Below are 9,233 nucleotides of genomic sequence, written 5' to 3' on the forward strand. Positions count from 1 at the left end.
ATGGACTTTAGCGATTAGAACAGTGCTATTTCAGCATTTTAAAATGCTATTTTTATTTGTGAAAATTCCAATTGGATTCAGTTATCCCTCAAACTATTTGTGGCAGTGCCAAACACTACAAAGAATTTAAGTGGTCTAGTCCCACCTTTTTCAAGGTATTTTGGTAGCCCAAACTTTTCCCTCTGTCTCTGTGTTAATAAAACAAAAAGAAAACAGAAACCTAAAAGGAGAAAAGGTGAAAAGAAAAAAAAAGACCCCCTGGGCCCCTTGGCCCAAAAGGTCAAGGCAGCCCAACTCGACCAACTGGCCCAACCCTTCCCCGGGTCGACTCTCCCTCTCCTCCCCTGTACGATCGACCGGGAGGGGGCTCCCGCTCGTCCCCGCCGGACCCGGCTCCGCACCCCGTACGCCACCGACGGGAGGATAAGGCCGCCCCCTGGCGCCTCGGATCCCCGTGGCCTCACTCCCGCTCTCATCCACTCCCTCCCTCTCCCAGACGTTCCCCTCTCCATTTCTGCCCCACTCTCGCACGCCTCCGTCGCCGCTGTTGCCGTCGACCTGGCGGCCATCGTCGCCCCCACGCTGAGCTGGGAGGTCCCGCGGAACCGCCGTCTTCTGCTTCGTCTTCCTCGCCCACGAGCTCAAGCTCGGAGCCACCGCATCAGCCGGATCGACACCATCTCCTTCCTCGGTCGTCGCCGCCGTTCTTCGTCGATCCGTCGCTTCTGCAGCTCCTAAGCCACCAACAGGCCTCTGTGTGCCTCTATGGTGAGCTCCTCGACCGATTCCCCTCGTTTTCCCCTTCGATCCATGCCGTTCTACCCCACTATTCGCCGTGGAACGAGCTGCCGAGAGCTTCCATGTACGTGTACCTGCGTTCTCTAAGCTGCTGCTGCTCCTTACACGCTGGTACTGCTGCCGCTCCTGCGCAACGCTGCTACTCACCACGCCCGCGTCCCGCGCGTGCGGACCTCGCGCCTCTGTGAGCCGGCGCACCGTCCGCCCCGTCGCCTACCGCCTTGCCGCGTGCGTACTTTGTGCTGCTACTGGCGTGTGCTGCTCTTGCTGTTGCGCAGATGTTCTGCTGTACTGCCTGCTCTACTGCTGCTTACTCTACTACATCTAAACGCTAGATGTTGCTGCTGCTAATCGTCGGCTGCTGCTGCTCGCGTACAGAGGTTGCTGCTCGCCCATGGCTTCTACGGTTGCAGGTGCTGCCTTTGTCCAGGAGACCGGCCCATTAGATTAGTCCAGGATTAGGTATGTTAGTTAAATTGCTGAATTAGTATACCATGTGGATGACATGTGGGTCCACCTAATTAGATTAGATAAATATTTTTTTGGAAATTAATAAAATAGTGACATGTGGGCCACCACTACCACTTTTGACCAGTCAAGTTGACTTGGTCAACACGGTTTTTTTAGAAAATTAGAAAATCATTTAAAACTTTGAAAAATCATAGAAATTAATCGGTAACTCGGATGAAAATGTTTTCTACATGAGAGTTGCTCAGAAAAATGAGACGAACCCGAATACGCGGTCCGTTTACCTGTCAGATGCCTCTAACTATCTGAAGATGGAACATTCCCATCCGGTCATCTGTCTGACACAGGTCCGGAACCGGGAAAACATTCCCGGTAGAATTCCCCTTCACCTATATCGTGGAGCACTTCGTTAGGTCGACTCTAGTTCTGCTTTTCGTCATGTTATGCTTTATGGTGCTTTGTTTGCTTTATATTTATTGTTTCTTCCCCCTCTTCTCTCCGGTAGACCCTGAGACTGATGCTGCCCCTGTGATCGACTACGTCTCTGACGACCCTTCTTCCCTTTCAGTGGAGCTTCCAGGCAAGCCCCCCTTTGATCATCCCGACATCGCCCATTCTATTCTCTCATGCTTGCATTAGATTTTTGCTACTGTTATTGGTTGCTCTTATTCTGATGCATTGCCTCCTTTTGTAACCTGCTCATTGTATGTGACGCCCGGATAATTAAGCTACAATAATCCCTTGTTAATGGTGCCACGTCACTTCGATTACTGTTGTCAAATTCAAAATCAGGCAAACATCAAAAGTTTTCAAACCATAGAACTAAAATGTTCGGATTGTGCCAAATAATGCATAGGTAATTATGATAGAGAACCCACAATTTTATAAAATATTTAAATACTAAAAGATGAATAAAACATCAACAAAACTATTATTTAAATGCTTTTAAATATTAAACCGTTACAAAACTATTTCTAGTTTGGGTAGGAAATTGATGTGGCATTGCATAATTCGTAACCTCAATTTAGGTGCCACTTTGGTATATTATTGAAACTATAATAGATGGGAACTAAAAAACAGAAACAAAAAAGTATAAATAAAAAGAAAAGCCAAGGGAAAAGGAAAAGGGCGCCCTGGCCCAACTGGCCCAGCTGGCCGATGAACCGGCCGGCCCAGCCGACGCCTCCTTATCCTCCCGTGCCCACTACCAAACCCTAACCACACCCACTTCTTCCCCCACGACCCCACGTCGCTCTCCCCCCGATCCCGATCTGGATCGGGGCTTGACGCCGCCGCCCGGTGCCCGCGGCTCGCCCTGCGCCCCGCCGCCGCCCTGGCTCCGCAGGGCGCCGTGCTCGAGCCCCGCACCACCCGGCGACCCTCCTGCGGTGGACGAGCCGCCCGCCGGCGACGACCCCCTCCCTCGCGCCCGTGCCACGGCCTCCTCCTCACCGGACCCCGCCACCGCCCGTCGCCTCATCCTCCTCATCTCCTCCTCGCCGACGACGTGTCCCCGTCCTCCTCCCCAAAGGCTTCATCGCGCCTCGACGCCCCCTTCCCTCCAACGGACGGTGAGGACCCCGGTCCTCCTTCCCCCGCCTAATGCCTTAACGCGGCGGCCCTCGCCTCTGCCGCCCCTGTGCGTCGCCCGCCGCCTGCGTCTACTGTGCGCGCGAGGGCGCTCCCGCCTTTGCTCGGCCCTCCTCGTGAACGCGCCCGCCACCCCCGCTGACGGCCGCACCCTGCCATCCTCGCCGCACGCGCTGCGAGGCCAAGCCCCCCCCGCTGCTCCACTCGACGCCGGCGCCTCTGCAGCCCACCTCCGACAACCCCACGGCCATCCTCTGGAGCGCCTCGTCGCGTTGCGTCTGCCGAGCCCACCCACCGATCCAGCCGTCGCCGGAGATGGCCGGCGGGCGAGCACCTCCGCTCTCTGTTCGCATCGCCCGCGTACCACCGCGTGTGGCTCACTGACAGGTGGGCCCACCCGGTTTAACCAATCCCCTAACCATGTAATTAGATAGAACCTAATAAAACTGTTTAGTTGAATAACTGGAAATGACATGTGGACCCTTTTATTTTAAAAGCCTGTTTAAAAACATCTAAGTCAATGACATGTGCCCCCCACCTAATCTGTTAAAATTAATTAAACAATTAGTTTACACTGTCTCCATGACAGCTGGGTCCCACCAGCCAGTTTGACCAGTCAACGTTGACCCAGTCAACTTCTGACTGGACTATTGACCTTGACCCTGACCCCCACCTGTCATACATAGGGGCTGGCTACTGCTGTGTATAAATAGTATTTTTAGTTTATTTTTGAATTAAAGTAATTCTAGAAAATCATTAAAAACTTAAAAAAATCATATAAAATAAACAATAACTCGGATGAAAATACTTTGTACATGAAAGTTGCTCAGAACGACGAGACGAATCCAAATACGTAGCCCGTTCGCCCGCCACACATCCCTAGCTTAGCGAACACGCAACTTTCCCTTCCGGTTCATCTGTCCGAAAACGCGAAACACCAGGGATACTTTCTCGGTTGTTTTCCCCCTTCGTCGGTATCACCTATCCCTGCGTTAGCTCACCCCTGGCACCGCGTATTGCCTTGTTATATTTTGTGATGCTATTGTTTGCTCTGTTATTTATTTGTTTCCCCTTTGTTGCTTCTTTTTGATAGACTTCGATACTGCGATAGACCCCGAGACCTTTGATGCTTCGGTGTTCGACTACAACTACGCTTCCGAAGATTCTTTTCGTCTGCAGAGCTTCCAGGCAAGCCCCCCCCCTTGATCACCAGATATTGCCTATTCCCTCTCTCTACTACTTGCATTAGAGTAGTGTAGCATGTTACTCCTTTCGGTTAATCCTATTCTGTTGCATAGCCTGTCATTGTTGCTACAATTGTTGATACCTTTACCTGCTATCCTAATGCTTAGTATAGGATGCTAGTGTTCCATCAGTGGCCCTACACTCTTGTCCGTCTGCAATGCTATACTACTGGGCCGTGATCACTTCGGGAGGTGATCACGGGCATATGCTATATACTTTATACTGTTACATTACTTATGATACTGTTCGGAGATGGGGGCTGAAGGGGCAGGTGGCTCCATCCCGGTAGAGGTGGGCCTGGGTTCCTGACGGCCCCCGACTGTTACTTTGTGGCGGAGCGACAGGGCAGGTTGAGACCACCTAGGAGAGAGGTGGGCCTGGCCCTGGTCGGCGTTCGCTGATACTTCAATTAACACGCTTAACGAGATCTTGGTATTTGATCTGAGTCTGGCCATTGGCCTATACGCACTAACCAACTACGCGGGAACAGTTATGGGCACTCGACGTCGTGGTATCAGCCGAAGCCTTCATGACATCAGCGACTGAGTGGTGCGTGACGGGTTGGACCGCGTAACGCAACTTCCTTTGAAATGGAGGTTGCTAGGTCTGCTCACCGGCCACGTTCGCAACGTGCAGGTGTGCAATGGGCGATGGGCCCAGACCCCTGCGCGCAAAGGATTTAGACCGGTGTGCTGACCTCTCTGTTGTCCCTAGGTGGGGCTGTGACATGTTGATCTTCCGAGGCCGGGCATGACCCAGGAAAGTGTGTCCGGCCAAAGGGGATCGAGCATGTTGGGTTATGTGGTGCACCCCTGTAGGGAAGTTTATCTATTCGAATAGCCGTGATTTTCGGTAACAGGACGACCCGGAGTTGTACCTTGACCTTATGACAATTAGAACCGGATACTTAATAAAACACACCCTTTCAAGTGCCAGATATAACCCGGTGATTGCTCTCACACAGGGCGATGAGGGGAGGATCTCCGATAGGATTATGCTATGCGATGATACTTGGTGAACTTACCATCTACTCTCTTCTACATGCTGCAAGATGGAGGCTGCCAGAAGCGTAGTCTTCGACAGGACTAGCTATCTCCCTCTTATTCTGGCATTCTGCAGTTCAGTCCACTGATATTGCCCCTTTACACAGATACCCATGCATATGTAGTGTAGATCCTTGCTTGCGAGTACTTTGGATGAGTACTCACGGTTGCTTTTCTCCCTCTTTTCCCCCTTTCCATTCTACCTGGTTGTCGCAACCAGATGCTGGAGCCCAGGAGCCAGACGCCACCGTCGACGACGACTCCTACTACACAGGAGGTGCCTACTACTACGTGCAGGCTGCTGACGACGACCATGAGTAGTTTAGGAGGATCCCAGGCAGGAGGCCTGCGCCTCTTTCGATTTGTATCCCAGTTTGTGCTAGCCATCTTATGGCAACTTGTTTAACTTATGTCTGTACTCAAATATTGTTGCTTCCGCTGACTCGTCTATGATCGAGCACTTGTATTCGAGCCCTCGAGGCCCCTGGCTTGTATTATGATGCTTGTATGACTTATTTTATTTTTAGAGTTGTGTTGTGATATCTTCCCGTGAGTCCCTGATCTTGATCGTACACGTTTGCGTGTATGATTAGTGTACAATTGAATCGGGGGCGTCACATTGTACCTTAACTGCTTATCCTAAACTGCTTAGTATAGGTTGGTTAGTGATCCATCAGTGACCCCCACCTTGTCCTTGTTGCCCCTGCTTCATCCTCAACGACTCGATCAACATGATCGACGACCAGAGCCCGACACCTCACATCACATCACGCCCCTTTTGTTGCTCGACTCTGCAGAGTTACCATCGAGTGCCGAGGGTCGAACCTCACACATCACTCCTGATGAGATCTCTGTAGTGTAGCTATTCGGTCGTGGTCATCGAGGGTGATTTCCTACTTAACCACTTCCGATACGGCTCTGCCGTGCAACCCCTCAAGTGTGAACCTCGAGGGTGGATCCTCTTACGTTCACCTTGATGATTACATCGAGTGGAATTCACCGGGGGTGATTCCTCGGGTTTTCCCCTTGATGTTTGGACACACGGATACTTGGACTTTACCACTGCTACTTGGAAAGGCGGTTCGACCCTGAGGGGTACCCGCGAGTGATGTGGAGACGGGTTGACCTGGAGGGTGCCCGTGAGATAATTACGAGGCGTGGCCGGGCATTCCTAGCCCTTGCCGCAAGTCCTCGAGATGGGGCAATGGGGTCACATCTTTCGTGAGTCTCTGCTTGTTGCCGCGTGCTCCTAATCCACTACGATTTGGATATTTGATCCGAGGGGCCTCTGGCCTGATAGCACTAACCATCACGTGGGCATTGTATGGGCGTTCTGCGTCGTATGCATCAGCCGAAGCTTAATAGACGTCAGCGACTGAGCGGCGCGCGCCGGGTTGGACTGGTAAGCTCCTGCCTTTTTAAGGAGGTAGCTAGGTCTGCTCGCCGGCCGCCCACGCAACGTGCAGGAGTTCCCGGGGCGATGGCCCATGACCCCTGGGGGCATAGGTTTAGTCCGGCGTGCTGACCTCTCTATTAAGCCTAGGTCGGGTTGCCGTGTATCGTTTGGCCGAGGCCGGGCATGACCCAGGAAAGTGTGTCCGGTCGGAGTTAATCGAGCATGGTGGGTAAGTTGGTGCACCCCTGCAGGGAAGAAAACATCTATCGATAGCCTGTCCTACGGTAATGGACAATTGGAGTTGTATCCTGATCGATACAACTAGAACTGGATACTTGAGGTGATAACTGGATAGTATGGCTCTGGGATTGCTTTCTCGCAGGGAGTCAAGAAAGGATCTCTGGCCAAGTTTGATAACACTACTACTACTTTACTTTATGCTACTCTTATCTCTTCTGATGCTGCAAGATGCTTGGAGCTGCTTGAAGATGCTAGTCTTCGATAGGCTAGGCTTTCCCCTTCTCTTCTGGCATTCTGCAACACAGTCCACATATACTACCCATTTCATTGACACTGATGCATATGTAGTGTAGATCCTTGCTTGCGAGTACTTTGGATGAGTACTCACGGTTGCTTTGCTCCCTCTTTTTCCCCTTTTTCTTTCTTCTCGGATGATGCAACCAGATGGTGGAGCCCAGGATCCAGACGCCACCTTCGACGACGACTGCTACTACACTGAGGGTGCCTACTACTACGTGGAGGCCGCCGACGACTAGGAGTAGTTAGGAGGCTCCCAGGCAGGAGGCCTTGCCTTTTCGATCGTTGCTGCTTTTGTGCTAGCCTTCTTAGGGCAAACTTGTTTAACTCATGTCTGTACTCATATATTGTTGCTTCCGCTGACTCTTGTGTTTTCGAGCTTATGTATTCGAGCCCTCGAGGCCCCTGGCTTGTAATATAAAGCTTGTATTATTTTTAATTTGTGTCTAGAGTTGTGTTGTGATATCTTCCCGTGAGTCCTTGATCTTGATCATACACATTTGCGTGTATGATTAGTGTACGATTGAATCAAGGGCGTCACAAGTTGGTATCAGAGCCGACTGCCTGTAGGTAGCCCCATTTCCAACTCCTTGGCCGAAGTCGAGTCTAGTCACTACAAAAACTTTTACTAACATGGCTGTGTGTCTTACGGGCCCACGTCGCCATTGGGTGGTATTAGGAGCTTTTATTCCTCGTCTATACTCTAGGACTCTGATCTCTCTTCTGTTCGGGTTAAATGGTTTTGCTAACTCTAACTTTAGGTTCTCGCAACTTCTTCCTCCGGAGAGTCCCTTCATTCCAGACGATCGCCTGCTTCACCAGAAGACTTCCAAGATACTCTCCGATGTTCTCCCGAGAACATGTGCTCATCGCTTTTGCAATTCCCTTCCACCGTCAACCCCTATGAATAACTACACACACCTTTCGTTCATACCTCATTTTCCCGTTGCTCTTGTTATTACAAGATGCATCGAAATACACTCTGATATTTCGAGAATCCACTGTGCCTGCTGCCTTGCAGCTCCTTTCCTGCATGATTACATGTACAAATAATTCCTTACACTTACCAAGGATTTGTCCATCCCCGGTTGTTCATGTGTTTCATAAATTCTTCGAAATTCTAATCAATCTTCTGGAAATCCTCAGCAGCCTATTGATACTAAAGTTCTTACCTTCCTGCATTATGGTTAATTCCATATTTCTAGTAATCTCCGTTGACATCCTCTATCACTATCATTTCGTGTCACTTGATCCAATATGTTGCGAATACTCGCAATCCTCAATCAGATCCTAGCATTTATCCTTCCGGCCTAGACATCACTCCAAACATGAGCTTGTTCTTCGGAAATCAAACCTTGGTTGATTGTCGATCTGTATCGATTCAACTCAATTATCTTTTTATTAGAGCCTCTGCTTTAGGTCTTCTGATTTGAAAATCGTAATTCCTTTGTATTCAAGCTTTGAAGTTATCCAATTATATCTATAATCTGATGCCTTTGCATTCTTTCTTCTTCTGGTTGAGTATCGATACTCACATCAGATCCTTTATGGACTGCCATATCCTTGGTTGGATTATTATCTGACAATGTCCTTCATTTTCATTAACCTTGTGAGTTTTTCCCTGATAAGTAATACCTTCGGTAAATTGTATCATCTGATTTGACTTTGATACTCTGCTTTTGAACTCGTATCTTTTTCTTGGTTGATGGTTGTATAGATTCCTAAAAATGCCCCAATGGGTTGAACTTATGCCTTCCATAATCCGTATGAACCCGAGAGTTCTCATGAGTCTTACTCTTCTGGTACTTCGCCAGATAAATCTTCTGCACTACAATTTCTTCAAAAACGAGGAGTGAATGAAAGGTCATGCATTGAAGAAGTGGGAGTCGACCTTGAACATTTGTGTTCATGCCCATGGACCCGATGCAGAACTTATCATGGAAGCTGCTCGTAAAAATAATTATTTCTTTGGTACAAGCTCATCTTGTATCTATGAACTGACCCTTTGCAATCGTGGTTCCGACCATATTTCCTCCTTGATTCCATTTAGTAGATAAGTTAAAATACTTATCCTCTACAAATCATTTCCTCCGTCCAACCTCTACTCCGATTTACCTTCCGGCATTACACCTAGTACTTGATACTGGGAAGTTTTA

The 9,233-nt window shown here is 49.6% G+C and overlaps 1 long non-coding RNA gene across 1 annotated transcript; it reads left to right on the forward strand.

Annotated features, from left to right (window-relative positions):
* Positions 1 to 297: 297 nt before the first annotated feature.
* LOC141023368 (uncharacterized) lies at positions 298 to 5,661 on the forward strand. Its single transcript, XR_012184572.1, has 4 exons — positions 298 to 768; positions 1,772 to 2,837; positions 3,950 to 4,044; positions 5,365 to 5,661. It is a non-coding gene; the product is annotated as an uncharacterized lncRNA (long non-coding RNA).
* The last annotated feature ends 3,572 nt before the right edge of the window (positions 5,662 to 9,233 follow it).

This window comes from Aegilops tauschii, chromosome 5 (genome assembly GCF_002575655.3).
Source record: "Aegilops tauschii subsp. strangulata cultivar AL8/78 chromosome 5, Aet v6.0, whole genome shotgun sequence".
NCBI classification, from domain to species: Eukaryota; Viridiplantae; Streptophyta; class Magnoliopsida; order Poales; family Poaceae; genus Aegilops; species Aegilops tauschii.